General features: G+C 36.0%; 1 long non-coding RNA gene across 1 annotated transcript in view; it reads left to right on the top strand.

Moving 5' to 3' along the window:
- Positions 1–17,528, top strand: part of LOC135365624 (uncharacterized) — a 36,692-nt gene extending 19,164 nt beyond the window's left edge. The window contains exons 3-4 of the long non-coding RNA XR_010413803.1: positions 11,875–11,928; positions 17,034–17,528. This is a non-coding gene — a long non-coding RNA (uncharacterized LOC135365624). The remainder of the gene's footprint in view (positions 1–11,874; positions 11,929–17,033) is intronic.
- Positions 17,529–17,875: the final 347 nt, after the last annotated feature.

Genomic DNA, 17,875 nt, shown 5'->3' with positions numbered 1-17,875 from the left:
ATGATTAGAGAATTGTGCTAGATTTTAAAGAAAATTCCATTTTCATTTCTTTTTTATTTTATTTTTTACTTAATGAACTTTATTTTTTAGAACAATTTTAGGTTCACAGCAAAATTGAGAGGGAAGTACAGAGAGTTCCAGTATACCCAGCTTCTACACACACACACACACACAACTTCCCCTTTTATTGACTTTAGAGTGGTACATTTGTTACAACATCATTATGCCCCAGAGTCCATAGTTTACATTAAGGGTTCCCTCTGGGTGTTGTTCATTGTGTGGGTTTTGACAAATGCATACTGACATGTATCTGCCATTATCGTACTGTACAGAATGGTTTCCATGCGCTGTTTTTATTTCTTTTTAATTTCTATATTCAAAGACTTACTACTTTTGATTTTTTTCCCTGAATGTTTTTATTTTTATTTTTTAAAGGTTTGTTTATTTATTTATTTATTTGAGAAAGAGAGGGAGGGTTGTGGGGCAGGGGCAGAGGGAGAGGGAGAAAGAATCTTAGGTAGACTCGGCGCTGAGCAGGGAGCCTGTCGCAGGCATGGATCCCAGCACCTTGAGATCACGACCTGAACCGAAACCGAGTCTGTCACTCAACCAACAGCACCACCTGGGAGCCCCTTCCCTGATTATTTTTATGAACCATGAACGCATTATACTTTTCCTAAAAAAAAATTTTTTTTTTTTTTTGTCATCCCTTACTAGAAGATGGCACCAGGAGCGCATTGGCAACCTGTGTGAATGTGATTGTGAGATAGGCAATTCCCCCATATTGTTCATTCTCTTTTTATCAGGGCCTCACCGTATCTCTTCTTTATAGAGCCTACTACTGGTGGGACTCTATTTACTTCATGGTTTTTTGATGAATATAGGCAAAAGGAAGCACCCAGTTTACCAGATTTCTTTCTACTTTCTTTCTTATTTTCCTTCTTATCTTTTCAAAGGCTGCATTTAATCTTCTTTTAAATGCTGCTTATTGGCCTTTTTAAATTTAAATTATAAAAGTGATTAAAACTAATATTAGAAAGTTTTGAAAATAAAGATAAGATATACAAATGTAAACCTAAGTCACCTGCAATACTCATTGATAAACATGTTAGAATTTTGATTTACATCCTTCTGTCTTTTTCCTACATATAGACATATATACTAAGTATATTATATAGGTATATATATTTGAACCATACTGTCTAAATAATTTTGTATTCTGCTCTTTTTTTATGGAATATTATATGGTATTCATTTTCATATAGTCATTAATGATTTATACGGTTGTATACTTTACTAAGTTATACTATTGTATCTACCATGAATTATTTAACCAATTAGTGGATATTTAAAGCTTATATATATATATATATATTTGCCAGAATGAATACATTCTTTAACATAAATTTTGATTTGAAATGTTCATTATTTCTTAAAGGTAGATTTCTAGAAAAGCATTCCTGGGTGTGAGGATAGCCACACTGACTCTATATACTCTTTTTTTTTTTTAAATCTACCATGCCTGAGCAAATTCTCTCTTGAGAATGTTCACAGTCTTAAGGGTCTCTATGTCATTCACACAGCAGTAGAAAGGTGATAGGGGAAAAGGCACTATCTTTGGTGGCTATAGGGTTTGAGTCCTAGCTCAAATTCTTACAGGCTGTGTGAACTTGAAGAATTATTCAACATCTCTTTGCTTTAGTGTCTTTATTTGTAAAATTGGGATAATAGTATTTGTAATGCTCTTGTTAGGGATACAAATATACTAAATATATAAATGGTATCTTTTTAAATTAAGCTAGTGACTGGTGGAGTTGAATTATAACTCTAAGTCTGGAGCGATCTGCTGAGAATTCTCTTTTTAGCACTCGCTGTTAGCTATGGCAGATTTATCCTAAGGATGAAACTGCCCAAGATGTTGTGACATTTTGGCATATTTTTAGCTTATTTGAGATCACACTTAGCATCCTCAAACATCTTTTAGATCTAGTGTTATGCTTTCCTTACTCTCGGAAGTTCCATTATTGAAACTGACCTTCCAGATGACTGTGGATGAGGAGAGGATCTCCGCGGTGTGTATTAAAACATAAGTTATCTCAAACAAGAGCACAGCATTAATGTAAACAAAAGACTTTCCTTTTCCTTTTTTTTTTTTTTTTTTGGTACACAGCAGATGGAAGCTCTTAGGTTAGTGGATTAAGAATGTATCCTCTTGCATTAGAAGTATTTACTAGATTCTTGAAATTATCTATTGCTAACTACCGGGGGCGGATTTGAAAGTTTTTCTTTTTAGCTTCAAATTTTGACGCAATTCCTTACTTCCCTAAAAGTTGCAAGAAATATTGCAAATAACTCTATTCTATCCTCTACCAAGCAATTCTTAACATTTTGCCCCATTTAGTGTCGCATTTGTTCTTTCTTCTCTCTCTCTGTCCCCTTTTTATGCACAAATACTTCAATATGTATTTCCTAAGGACTATCTCTTACATAACCAAAGTATTTTTATCAAACTCAGGAAATGTAACATTGGCACAATATTATTATCTGATTCATAGTTCTTCTCCAAGTTTCACAAATTGTTCCAATAATAGATTATATAGCTTGCTTTCTTGTCCAGGATACAACTCAGGATCACAGGTTGTATTAATTGTCATGTTTCTTTAGTTTCCTTTCATCTAAAAACAGTTCTTCACACTTTCTTTTCTTTTCATGATCTTGACATTTTGGAGGGGTAAAGCCAGGAACTTTGCAGAATCTCTTTCAGTTTGGATTTCTTTGATGTTTCCTCACAATGAGCTTTCGTTTGTGTATTTTTGATTGTAGTAACATTAAAGTAATGCCGTGCCCTTGGCATATCATATCAGGAAGCACATAATGTCGATTTGCCTCATTATTACCAATGTTGACCTAATAACTTAAAGAAATTTGTGTTTGTTAGGTTAATCTACTATAAAGTTACTGATTTTCCCCCCTTTAAAATTTTTAAGTACTTTCATTTTTCTTTTGTTTTAACCTTTCTAAAAATTATGTACAATTTCCTTCTGAGATATGCATGCAACAAACAAATTAGATTGTATTTCAAATATAACCCCTGAGAATAAGAAAAAAAATTATTTTTGTTCTGTTAACATTTGCACAGTAAATATATATATATAGCATAGTGTTAAGTATTTTAGCCAAATGAATATTTTCTGACAGTAACATGTAAAATAAAATATATATGCACAAATACATATGTATATGTATACAATATTATATATACACATATATTTTGATCCTTCTCCTGGGTTAAGACAAAAGTTGCTAAGATTTAAATGATCTATTTTCGACATATGAACCTTTTTTTCCATCATATTAGGGAGAATATTTTATTTTAAATTTTTATTTGGGTTTCTTCTTTTTTATTGAAGTATAATTGACATGCAGTATCCAATTTAGTTTCAGGTATATATCAAGGTGATTTGATATTTTTAAACATTAGGAAGTGATCCCCAGGATAGTTTTTCCCTCTTTGTAATTAATAAGTGATTTCTGGTGATTACTCTGAAATCATGTAAATTTTTTGTTCAACAAAATTTCATCCACTAATTTTAGTATTCATTAAGCTGGATCTTGTCTTTTTTGAGATGTTTCTATTTTAGCACTTTCTTACTTTCTGGAACAACAAAACAGTTCTAGCCTCATTTTATAGTTTGCCTGTCCCAACTCTGGGCTCAACTACTTCTCTAAGGATCCCTGGTCTTTTCAGTGAAAAATGGTATTTAGAAATAAAGATCTGGGTGTTACGTGTGCTGATTGCTCTTTTGGTGTCTTTCCTTTTAGGCTCACCTATTTGACAGACCTAAGAAATGTATACACACACACACACACATGGGTATATATGTGTAATTCTGTAAAATTTTGGTAATTTTTGTACAATTGTAAAGTTGTACAAAAACAATTTTTCTGTAAAATTATATATGTAATATATGTGTGCTATATAATTAAATGTTATATGTAATATACATATTATATTATAAATATAATGAGTTCATACTGATATCTCCAATTCCAACTCAATACCACAAGGGTCACAAAATATTTAAAAGGTAGAATAGATAGGACTTGATATGAATTGGATGTGGGGGAAAGGGAGAGGAGGAACTCATGGGTGACCATAAGTTGTAAATGCTAATATAGCATTCCCAAGAGTTCAGTATAAAATGTTTTTGTGTACCAACATTTTTTGTTGTGTGTGCCAAGCCTACTAATATAACCTAAGATTGCGTTACTTTTTTAGCAGCTGTATGACAGTGTTCCTGAACATTGATCTAGTGGTCAAATAAAAGTTCAAGTATTCATATTAACTGTTGTTGAGCAAAGCTACCTCTTTTCTCATGAATTTAGTTTTTTGAAGCATTACTGTGTATATCCCTGTAAAATTTTATCTTGTTAATACTAGACCATTATTCATTCCCTTCAAACTCTTTTAACCCTGGTTTATTTATACTAATTGTCTCTACAAGTTATCTGTTATACAAAGTTTTATAATATGCCTTCTATGTGCTTTGGCTGATCTCCACAGATAAAGCAGAAGGTCGGGACTAGAGCGTGCTGTTGGTGGTGGGGGAACACTGGAATTGTAACTGGAAATGGGGTCATTTCCTACCACAGTATTTTATGTTATGAAGTAGACAATCATGAGTCAGATTATCAAATGCTTAAAAAAAAGCGGCGGGTGAGGGGAGGCAAGATAAGAAGTGTAACTCAAGATATACAAAAAGACAAGGAAATCTCCCTGATGGCGCTGATGTAGCCTGAAAAGGATCTATAAATATGTCAGTTTCATTCTTGGCCTTCTTTACTTTTCACTTTAAACATTCTCCCTAGGTAATCTTCCATGACTCTAAACTCTCCAACGACTATCCTTAACTTTTTCTTCTTCCTTAATAATAGAATTTTAAATGTTTTATGTCAGTTAAGCTAGGGATTGCATTTCCTAGCCCCACCATAGTGGGTATGGACACATGGTAGTTCTAGCATTAGAAGTGATACATGCAACTTCCTCCCCACTTGCCTAAGAGGAAATGTCTGGCCTCAAACTTCCACTCTTTTTTTTCTGAGGGAGAGCTACCCACCAACCTGAAATACCTATTCTGGAATTTTACATAAGTAAGAAATGCAATTACATTTTTTGTGTGTGTGTCTCTCTTGAGCACCCTACTCATTTATTGAACTGCTCACTAGATGATATTTCTACTTCTGTATCTCACAGATGCCTCAAATCCAACCTGTTTCTCTTCAACTTTGCTTCTCCTTTCAGGAATGATTGCCTTCCCAGATGACCAATACAGAAAATTGGGAGTTGTTATTGGCCACTTCCTTCCCTTTTTGCCCATATCCAACCTGAACCGCAACTTCTTGATTCTGACACCCTCACTGTTGTCTTTCCTCTTCTCTGCTTCAGATGAAGTCCCAGTCCATCTCAGACAGAATTAATGCAATCATCTAAGAACTGGTTTTTCTGTTTCTAATCTTGCTTACCTCAAAGTCATCCTTGCCTTTGTTTCTATTACTTACAAGCTCAATGATCTCATTTGAAAAATAGAGATACTAACAGTGTCTACTTTACTAAATTTTTGTGAGAATTAGTTGAGATAACGCGTGCCAAGTATTGTCTATGGTTCCCGAAAGAGAGCAGTACTCAAAAATATGTTGCTAATACTATTATTAGCATTTTCATATCAAAACTCTTCTTAAAATTCCTTAAAGGATTATAATTTCCTCTAGGATAAAAGCACATTCCTCAGTGAGCCTAATTAATACCCCATAATCTGATCCCTAATCAAACTCTCCAGATTTATTTGTTGTTGTTCTTTCCTTCAAACCCTGTGCTTCATTCACTTTGAAAAACCTACAGTTCCCTCAAGAGGTCAAACTCTTTTATACCTCTTATCTTTGTACATGTTGATTCCATTCCTTTAAATACTCTACCTCATTGTCTCTCCCTAACTCTTATTCATTTATCCTTCAAACCTCAACTCATATTACCTCCTCTAGGAACTTTCCATGATGCTTTCTGGTCTAGTCTAAGTGCACAGTCTGTGTGTATCTATAACACCCGACTAAGCCAACTAGGATAATAGTTTAATAATAAACTAGGGTGTTTTCCTGGCCCACTCTCTTTTCTTGGTGGGCTTTCCATCCTGACTTGTTAGGCTTTAGTGGCATCATTTATATATGAGTCTTCACCTTATTTATCATATCTGATTGAAACATGCCTCCAAATTGGGCTGAGTCAGTTTGTTTTATGTATTGAAAATTGAATTAAGAGACAAAACTATGGCTGGTTAATATGGATGCTAGACTTGCAAAGCATGAAAACTTAGGACCAGAGTCCATGCCTTACCTCAGAAAGGAAAAAAAAGAAGACCATTCAGACACAAAACCAAAGACAGAATTTGGAAAAATGGGGATAATGAATAAGCAGAGAAAGTGGGTCTTCAGAGAGGAGAATAGAATTGATGATTGGAAAGAAATGGAAAGGAGACTATTCAATCCAACTGAGCAAGAGAGCAGCTGTCTTGTGAATTAGAGCTTGGATTCACTCATTCAAAAATTTCAGTAAATTACATTTACAGAAAATCTCTGTAAATGACAGAAAAAAAGAACCATGTTCCCATAATACTTTGACTTGCCTTTTAACTGTAGAAATTTAGAATAAATAATAAAAACTCAAATGGCACTGATTAATAAAATAACTCCACAGCAATTCTGATGCTGGTCTGTCTTTTATACATATTCATCTTGAAATATTTAAGATAGCTGAAATTGATATCATTTTTGACTGAGGCTAAGATCTTCTTATAGTTATTCAGTCCAGAATGGGAACGTCCAAAAACTAGTTGTCATACACAAATAATTTTTTTTTCACAGCTAGCATAGAATAATGAAAGCAAGTAGTTGCAAAGATATTCTGTGTTTCAAATGTTGTTATTAGACAAATTATAAATTAAAGAATTTGTCTTCTGAAGGTCAGTCTTACACATTTTTTGAGGATGAAGCCCAATTTTCCAGGGAATTTTTTTAAAATTTTATTTTATTATGTTATGTTAATCACCATACATTACATCATTTGTTTTTCATGTAGTGTTCCATGATTCATTGTTTGCATATAACACCCAGTGCTCCATTCAATACGTGCCCCCCTTAATACCCATCACCAGGCCAACCCATCCCTCCACCCCCTCCCCTCTAGAACCCTCAGTTTGTTTCTCAGAGTCCACAGTCTCTCATGGTTCGTCTCCCCCTCTGATTTCCCCCCCTTCATTTTTCCCTTCCTACTATCTTCTCTCTCTTTTTTTTTTACCATATAATGTATTATTTGTTTCAGAAGTACAGGTCCAGGGAATATTTTTGTGATTGTTTATGACATGGTTTGGAACTTATTACATCTTTGTTTTGAATCTCCATATCTTTTTCCTTTCAGTTCAGTTTTGTATCCCACATAGAGTTGTTTATTTCTGGAAAAAATGAATATATTCATAAAAGTCGTGAGCTATAAAGACTTGAATGACCAGAAAGTTAAGTGTTATTTGAGGGACATTCTACTAGAAAAACACTGAGTGAGTCATCAGAAGGCCAAAGTTCTAAGACGAAACTCTGCCATTATTTAACTACATAGTCTTGGGTAAATCAGTTGACTGGAGTTCTCCTCCCTTCAATTATCTCGTCTCTAAGGCAAAGATCATAATCTCTTTCCTGCTTACTTTGGAGTTGTAATAATCAAATGTTCACTTTGAAAATGTTAAGGGTTTATATACAACAAGGCCTTATTAATATTCTACAGTAGAATATTGACTAGGATTGACTGGAAATATTTCTCAGTCCAAAGTAACCACTAGTAGCCACTAGTTTTGTTTACATAAGAAAGGATGCTTCCCATTCCCAGAAAGATACAAATATCTACATTTGGAACCTAAGAGAGACATATGAAATTATTTGTCTACAATATGGTAGCATATTTCTATGCATATGCACCTAGGAAATATTTTTAACAAAAGAAAAAGAATTGCAACTAAATGTAAAAGAATAGTAAATCAAAATATTTACCAAAATAAAAAAAAAGATACTTACAAATATATGCTAAAGTTATTAAAAGCACAGGCCCTAAGTTTCTCAACTGTAAAATGGGATTTAATAATTATACAAGCAAACAGAATTGTAAAGAAGTTAGCACGACTCCTGGCACCAAATAAGGACCCAAAGAACGTGAAATGTAGAAGTAAATGTTAGCTCTGATCTTTAGCTCAGCATGGACTTTGGAGAAAGAGATTACTGATAAGAAGTGTGAAGCTGACCAGGTGTAAAACTGTGGTCCCAGGTGTAGCATTTCACAGCAGGTCATCTCTGCATTCCTAGGACAGTTGAGGTATGAAAGGATCTGCTTCCTTGCATTTGTCTCATGGGGGTCGGTTATTGTTGGTCATTAATTTCTGTCAAATATCAGCCAATCAGATGGCATTTCTCTGCCTGTTTTTTCTCTACAAAATTTTAGATACAAGATTTTTTTTTAAAGATTTTATTTATTTATTTGACAGAGAGAGACACAGCGAGAGAGGGAACACAAGCAGGGGGAGTGGGAGAGGGAGAAGCAGGCCTCCCGCCGAGCAGGGAGCCCGATGCGGGGCTCGATCCCAGGACCCTGGGATCATGACCTGAGCCGAAGGCAGACGCTTAATGACTGAGCCACCCAGGCGCCCCTAGATACAAGATTTTTAACCAGTGTTTTGATGAATCATTGTAGAACCAATCTAGTACAAATTTAGGAAACATTTAACCAGCCCTACATAGTCTATTTAAAGTCTTTCCACAAATATTTGCCTAAAGCTATCATTGAAACCTAACCTGTGTCCTAATATGATGAAGAATGAAATGTATGACCATATCGATCTAGTTTTACATGACAATGGACAAGAAGTGCATAGAAAAAGTAATGAAAACTTAGTGGATAGTGAACACTACTTCCTAGATATTCATCATCTTAAATGGACTGGTGACAATAGTTCAGAAGGATAATTTTAACTTTCTTCATTTTTCTAGACTATTTCTAAATTAATTTTGACTATTGGGAGGACATTCATAATTTCCTATAAGATGTAAGTATCAGGAGTAGTAGAGTACAGGGTATTTGGTTGACTAAAAGTAGCTTCCATTGAGAACACAACTCAATTTAACGTGGCAATAATAATAATGAACTATGCATACTAAAAATGTGATAAGTAGAGTTATTGCACCATAATAGTAATAAAACAATGTAATATTATCAGAAAATGAGAAATAGTGCCTTTGTAATGAAACATTGGGCACGAATCCTTGGGGATTTACCATCATTACTGTTTTAAATTAAAACAGATTTTTTTTTTGTCTTAAAATAGAATCTCGAAAAAGCCTCAATTCACCCACATAGTACATAGGGTGCCAGGTTTGTACTGAACCATGCTGGTGGGAAAGAGTGGCTACAGGACAAGGAAGAGCACCAAACTTAAGATAGAATTCTAGAAGCTTATCTGTGGATCTTCTATATTTGAAATGCCATTTCCTGGTTTAATGCATTTTAAAAGTTGTCATGTTTCTAAATCTGTTACACAATTTAAACTCTAAGCTATATTCACGTTTAATTTTTAATTGTTATTTTTCTTTTTAGATTAAAGAATAAATTAAAAGGAAAATGGTATGATACAAAAACATTATTTTCTATGTCATTCTTTGGGTTTGAAATACCCTAGCCCTGTAGATACAGTCTTTGTTCAGGAACACATCAAGGCTAAATGCTAGCTGTGCTTGGGCAGCAAAATACAACTTGTCACACCTTATATAAGCCAAACGCTTTCACTGACATTGAATAAAGCTCATTCTAGGGTCAGTCCCAAGGATACAAAGCCAGGCGAGAAAGTGACTTTATGAAAAATCACTGAGTGCACACGTGAAAGTGCATTTGGAATTTATAACCCAAGGATTCTTTTTTTTTAATTAAGATTTTATTTATTTATTTGACAGAGAGAGAGAGAGACAGCAAGAGAGTGAGCACAAGCAGGGGGAGTGGGAGAGGGAGAAGCAGGCTTCTGCTGAGCAGGGAGCCCGATGCGGGGCTCCATCCCAGGACTCTGGGATCGTGACCTGAGCCGAAGGCAGACGCTTAATGACTGAGCCACCCAGGTGCCCCTAACCCAAGGATTCTTTACAGCAAATTAGTCTTGCAAATTTGAGATTTTAAAGGATATCCACTTCTTAAATAAATGAAGTAGGAAAGTTTTTCCCTACTCCAACAATTCCACTTGTATTAATGTACATACCAGATTCTAGATGTTAGTGGTTTTCCAACTCTATTGTTTATAACAATCCTCTGAGTTGTGTATTAAAACTGCTGGTACCCAAATTCTAAATCCCCTTCCCACCCAGTAGGTCTGTGAGCTTGGGAATCTGTCATTTGCATAGACCTCAGGTGATTTTGAGGCAGGTAATCCTTTCATCATATTTAAGAAAAACTGATAATTTTGAAATAGTTATGAGAGGAAAAACAGTTAATGTTGTGTGATACATCTCTAATTTTAATACTTCTAGAAGCTAATAGACACGGAGTTCAGAATACAAAGATATTTTAATTCATTGACAATTTTAGGTTTGGCTTCTGGCCCCTATTGTACCCAGTTGCATATTTTGTATATTCTCTCTTTGAGCTTTGACCCTTTGTTGTTAAATGGATGGTGGTGGTAGTGTGTAGACGACATTCTTTCTACAATGCCTTCACATCTTTTGTGATTCCGTGCTTCTGCACTTTGGCTTTTCTTAGCTCCTGGGTTGGGTTTCACAGGGGCACAAAGCCCTTGATGAGATCAGAGTACAAGCTGATGTTCCTTTCAATCTTAATAAATTCCACCTGCATTATTCCTAAGAGTTTACTATTGTTTTCTCCTGCCTTAGGAAGGAAGAATTTGGGTGGAATGAAAGTATGGTGGGCCTTTTATTTGTCAGAATACTGGAAGTGAAAAAGAAAAGTTATGGAATCTTTAAAGGGCAGAGTATATCTCGATTTTCATCGGTGAGAAAATATGCTCGTGCCATAGAAAATGAATTTTGTGTCATCGCTGACTATTCATAAACATATGGTTATTTCAGTAAAATAGATAAGATGTCATGTGACCATCTGTTTTCTCTATTTCTAGGCATTCAAAAAAATGGGGTACCTTTTTTAAAAATACAAAAACCTCCAGAATAATTTAACGTGAAAATATACTTGAATGAAATAGCATGGCAACTTATATCTAGACCAAGCATCTGCCAATAAGTTTCATGCTTCACTAACCCCTAAAAGAGGAAAATAAAAGTCCTTTGATTTTTCTGCCTTCCAACTCTGGAACAGAATGTCCCTGACTTTAGAATGGATGATCTCCAAAAAAGAAAAAAAAAATGAAAAGATAGATTGACATACATTAACTGCTAGTATTTTCAGTATTTCAAAAATTTGCTATGTATATTCATCTCATTGAAATATGCAATTATGCCGTTTCTGAGAGGTGATGGCATCAGTAATCAGGCCAAAGGAGTGGGAGCTTACCACAAGGAGCCTGATTTCCCCACCTGTTCTGTACAAAGAAGAAAGCTTCCCGACGCCTCTCATGGGATCAGTAGCTGTCTAATGTGAGATAGATGGGGAAAGTTTGTTGTCTTAACCAATGCTATGATTTCTGAATAATAAAAGCAAATAATTAGATAGCACTAATTTAGATATTATTTTAAGTGTTTGTATATATACGTATGTGTGTATATATATGTGTATGTGTATATATATAATAGGCGTATATTCATGTAACTGTCATTATCTTCATTTCACAGTCTTGAAACTGAGCAGTGAAGAAATCACATCCCTTGTCCAAGGTTACAGAGCTGGTAAGTCAAAGAGCTGAAATTCAAACCCAGGCAACTTGGTTCCAGAGCCTCTGTTCTTAAGTAGGCACAACATAACTCTCAACCTTAAATTAATTGTCCTACTGATAAGCCATCCTGGGAGGCTGTACAGTTCCATCTATGTTGGCATTATTAAAAATGTTCTTGGACTTTCTTTAATGTGCCTGATTGCTGATACATTAGAAACCAATCCAAACAGAGTGACATACCCCCAGTAGCTCCATCTGGCAACATAGCAAGGAAGTGAGCTGTCCCTCTGGCTAGACGCAGGCCCACAGACATGCTTGGTTTTGTCTGTGGTTTTGACCTGGCCAGTGTTTCACATTTTAATTAGTTACCAAAATAAACACAATGAAATTTAAATGCCTTATATACCAATCTGAATTTCTCCTCTTTCTCAGAAAATTGGAATCTCTACATTGGGTTTTTGTCTCGAATTTCCCACAGTCTTCAACATCTGCATCCCCCAGAAACCAGGGCTGAGGGTCACTTACCATTTGCCACACCTCATACATTCCACTTCCTTTGTGTATTTTACCTGCCTGGGCTTCTGTACACATATGACTTTGTGACATTTGAACAAAAAATATTGTTTCCAAACAGTAATGGAAACAAAGCAATTACTGAAACTTGTAAAAGGGAATTTCAGAAGGGTGGCTTTTTAGGTGAGACGGGTATTTATTTCTGGTGTATATCTACAAGGTTATGACGAATGCAGAGCATCATTCTGAGCTAAAGAACTAAAGAGCAGATTGAAACCTTGGGGCATATAATTCTGGCCCTTCCCTAATTTTCTGTGTGCCCTCGAGCAAGTTCCCCAACGTTCATGTAGAATACCATATTTTCCAAATTCTGGATCCCATTTACATGATAAAATGACAAAAAGAAATATTTTTATACCATGGTATGTAGTCACTGGAGGATCGATGACTTCATTCTCAGAGAGAGAGGGATTTACAATATTGCCTTGGAAACTTTCTTTTGCTTATTTGGCTAACATTTTGATCTTCTCTGGAATAGAAGATGTGTTCACCAAGAACTCTCCCGCACAGAATTCTGTAACCAAGTCTGCTTTTCACTGAGTCCTTGGAATGTTTGCCTTTATCCATGATATATACAAACTCCTTTATGCTCTGTTTTATCTGCACCGTCAGGATTTGTGCAGCTCAAACTTCCAGATATTTAGCTATTGGTTCATCCGGAAGATAGGTACTGAGTGCCTAGCCCATGCCAGCTCCTCAGCTTCCTTATTGTATTTTACAAACTTGGAACAATGAGGCAGAGTCAAAATTATTACGGAGATGGAGGATGCTCAATGTGCTCGCTGCTCTATTTTGTGGTTTGCATGGGGTTGCCGATATTACCGAAGGAATATTGCCTCACGTTTGAGTTCCACAATTACTAGCAAAGGAGCAAGTATCCTAGATATATGTTGTTCTCCACACTGCTTGTGGCTAGGAGAAGTGTCTCCCTAGTCACTTAGCATCTCTGCATCATCAGTCTGCTGGCACTGCAGGGGAAGAGATGATGAGATTTGAAAGTACTCATTATTATTCTTTGTGAAAATTTGCCAGTTTGTTCTTCCCCTCCTCTCATTCCTCAGAGTCTGTCTCAGAGCCTTTGGCATTCTGTTGCGTTCTGTCTGGCGAATTCTTCAGCCCATGTGCCATGCTTCTTTTCCCTTTCTTCCAAATTTACCCTTACTTGGTCACATTAGAGAAATGTTTTAAAGTCAAATACACCAAGGGTTCCTTCATACAATACATAGATGATGTCGCTGAGTAAGGTTTGAGAATATCTTCACTTCTTTCATCTGGGATTAAAAAAGTGTGTAATCTGTGATTCTGTTTAGATTTCATAAGGTTCTGGAATTTCTATTCAGACAGCTTCTAAGCAATTATTTATAGGGCTGCTTCCTTTTTTTTTTTTTTTCCTTTTCTAACATTAAACCACAGTTAACAGCATCTCAACCACTTGTTCACTGAACTCCTGCAACAGGTTACAATTGAGAGTACCAGACAGAAGCCCGTTAATGCCGTAATGCAATCAATTGTATCAACTAAGATACAAATGGGAAAACGTTAACCCTGCGAATGGGTGTCTCACTGAATTAAATGAAACCTGCAGTTCACCCTTTCCCCAGAGCCCTGGGTGAAATTTAGAGATACAAACTACATTGGCTAGAAGTATTTTTGGATTTTGTTTTCTTTCCAGTCTATGGCTCAGCACATGCTCACCTGACATCTCCTCTCTACTTTTTATTTCACCGCAAGAGGTTTATCCTCTGATTCTGAATATATCAGGATGGGATGTTTGAGGTGTGTGTACAAGTGTGTGTGTTGGAGAAGGTGGAGTCCCCAAAATAAGGAAATTGAGAGCGATCTAAAGGTCTCTTTTTGAACTGATGGGTTCAACCAAAGAACACGTGTTTATGGGAATTCCAAATTCCCAGACTGTGTTCATCTAATACCTTAAGCTGCATCAGTCTATCCTGTTAAAATTCCTTGAATGTGGAAATACATTTTTGTAGGAATTTATTTTCTTTTTCTGGAGAAAGAAAAGTGTAGATAATGCCTGGCAGACTATCATTATCTTCAACAGACAATAATGATTTAGGAGTGTAAGATAGGAAGCCGAAATGGGAAACTCCATGGAGAAGTATTTACAATTGAAATTTGCTGAGGCTTAATGCTCTATGGCCTCCATTACCCAGAACTGAAGGAAGTCCTACAGGCAGAAAACACGTTTGCTTTCTTTGCTCCCACTTTCTCTAATAGGGATCTCTCTGTTTCCCTTGGCCAGACTACCAGGGCTTAATCCTCTTACCTGATGCTCTTTGCATTGCCTCAGCTAATTGCTTTAGAACAAGGGTCAGTAAAATTTTTCTGCAGAGAGTCAGATAGTAAACATCTTAGGCTTTGCAAGCCACGTGGGTTTTGTCTCAACTACACAATTGCCTGGTTACTCCTGCACGAAAGGCGTCGGAGACAAATTATAAATACTGATCCTGATAAGATTCCAATAAAACTTTATTTACAAACTCTAAAATCAGAATTTCGTATAATTTTCATGCATCACAAAATAGTATTCACCTCTGGATTTTTTTTTTTTTAGCCACTTAAAAAATATAAACCATTTGTAGTTTGTGTGCAGTACAAAAATGGGTGAGAGACTGGATTTGGTTAATGGACTATAGACTGCTGAGCTCTGCTTTAGAAGACTTCAGTATTTACCAACTTTTACCCTCACTTCAGTCTGTTCAGTTTCTTCATCTGTCTGACAGAAACTAGGTTCAACTGCTACAAAAAAATTTAGGCAGCTTGGCATCTTCAAAGTATAAAGCTAAAATTAATGTAATGATTTATTTGATAGGAGGTAATTGACATAACCTCAGATCAAAGAAAATTGCCTGGATGTGTTAGACATCAAAGACTACTGTCCAGGGAAAAGTCAAGTAATGAGAACATAGGGTGATTGTAATGAAGCCTCCTCAACTTGACCTTGTGCCCTCAGGCAGGAGACCAGAAAATTCCTCTTTGCAGAAGAGATCAGCTAAGAGGAAAGACTCAGTGACACAGATATTTGTTGATTTCACAATGAAATTTCTTCAACACCCCATATTATTTTGAAATAGGGAGGTAAATACTAAAAGTAACAGTTTTAAGTATGGAAAGTAGATGCCTGAAAGGAACAGGGCCTGGGGAGGGAAGGGTGGAACAGAGAGAATGTACTGGTTTTATTTTAAGCCTCGTAATATTTGAATTTTAAAATCCTATACATATATTTTTATAAATATAATAATTAAGAAGAAAACAACCCTTTGGTGACTCTCAATGCCTACAGAAGAAGTCCAAGCTATTTGGCATGTCACACAAGACATTCGATAACTTGGGCATAACCCACCTTTCTGGCTTTACCACTATCACTCCCCAGCCCACATCAGGCAAAGAACTATTCTGTCCAACTCACTTTCACATCCTGGTGTTCTTGCTCCTATAGTTTTTGCTCTTTTTTTTTTTTTTTTTAAGATTTTCTTTATTTATTTGAGAGAGAAAGAGGGTGAGAGAGTAAGAGAGAGCACAAGCAGGGGGAGCGGCAGAGGGACAGGAAGAAGCAGACTCCTCTCTGAGCAGGGAGCCTGACTCGGGGCTCAATCCCAGGACCCTGGGATCATGACCCTAGCTGAAGGCAGACACTTAACAGACTGAGCCACCCAGGGGCCCCTGTTTTTGCTCTTGAATGTCCTTTCCTCGCTGCCTGGGAAGCTACTTATCCTTCAGTAAACACCAGCTTAAATGTTGCCTCCTCTCTGTACCTTTCACAGACCACATAGGAATCATTCATTGGTTTCTTATCTGTGTACTCTCAGCTCCTTTGCCATGTTTACACCATAGCACTTAGCACAGAGGATGATTTGGTTATTGGACTCTCATGATCGTTAGACTTTAAGTGTCTCAAAGCAAGAATCAGGTCTGATTATCTTCATATCACTATTTCCTAGCACATAGTAGGTACTCAGGTAACAATTACAGCATTGAAGATAGATTTAGCTATAGTTAGATGCTTAATGAGAGAAGAAGCTACATGATTAGTGACCAATTGGATTTGCAATGTGAAAACAAAGGTCAAAGATGACTTTTGCTTTTAAATTTTTAAATTGTCAATAACTAGGAGGCTGATGGACCACTGATAGAGGAAAGGGGAGGATCTTCTCTTGTGGCAAATATACAAGGTTGGTTTTATTCTAACTGAGCTGTGGATTGACAGTAAGTCATCTGATAAATTGTTCTTATCAGAAGTTAGAGAAACCAGTTGAATTTCAAATGAGAAGCTAAGGTTAAAAATACAGATTATCTTGTCATTAGCATTTAGGCCTTCTCTGAATCCAAGAGATTTGGTGAGATTTTTGAGTTAGATAAATGCTTTAAACAGTAATTCTCAACTTCAGGTGTATATGGGGATCGTCTGGAGAGCTTGTGAAAATACACATTCTTCTGGTTCCGCTCCCTGAGATTCTGATTCAGAAGGTCTGGGTGGGGCCCAGGAATCTGCATTTTGATAGGAAACGTTTGATGATTCTTCTCTAGATAGCCCACATCTACACCTTGAGGAATTACTGGCATGATGGGACAAGGAAGAGGTTGGAGAAATGAATTTGGGAGAGATCCGGAAGGCGGGAGGAAGATGTGTACTCAATGGAGGAGAGAGGGACGGAGAGCTCCAGTTTCTCCTGCTATCTGCAGAAAACAGAAAACACTGGAATTAGAATTTACCAGCTCCTTTATATGTCTTCAAAATGACTTCTGGTTCATGGTTTGAATTTTAAAGTACCGTCACAGACCTCACATCACAGACCTCAGAAACAGCCTACTGTAAGGATTGAAGATATCTGGGAACTTACGCCACTTTCAATCTCTGTTGATTAGGAATTCTATTGCTCTAAGTATCACGCCTTTTTCTTCCTCTTACCAAATGCTTTTGCAGTAATAAAATCAATTATATTCTCAGATTTAACACCCTTTTGTTAATTAAATTGTGTAAAAAGACTTTATAGATATGAGCATTGTTTTTCACTATATAAAATACCCTTTGGTGATGACTCATCCTTATATGCAAAACTCAAAGAATCTACCACTTACTGCATAAATGACTAATGAAACATTTGCTCTTGCTGCTAACTCAGGAAATGAATAAAGCCTTGTGAATATTTTCCGTAATCAGTCTAGAGCCACAGCTAGTTCTATAAAAGAAACAAGTCCAACTGAAATTTTAATGATAAAATAATAAATAATTATTTATTAAATTACTTACTTAATTTAGTAAATTATAAATACACATTGGCCAAACAGATATGGCAATTAAACTTGCCAGTTCCTTCATTGCAATCAATGAAGTGAAGCATGGAAACTATCATTGCCTGCTACATGTG

The sequence above is a fragment of the Mirounga angustirostris genome, unplaced genomic scaffold (assembly GCF_029215605.1).
Source record: "Mirounga angustirostris isolate CCGP_5_RB_7025 unplaced genomic scaffold, mMirAng1.0.hap1 SCAF_8, whole genome shotgun sequence".
NCBI lineage: Eukaryota > Metazoa > Chordata > Mammalia > Carnivora > Phocidae > Mirounga > Mirounga angustirostris.
The sequence above is the reverse complement of the archived record's forward strand: the minus strand, read 5'-3'. Positions and strand labels throughout refer to the sequence as shown.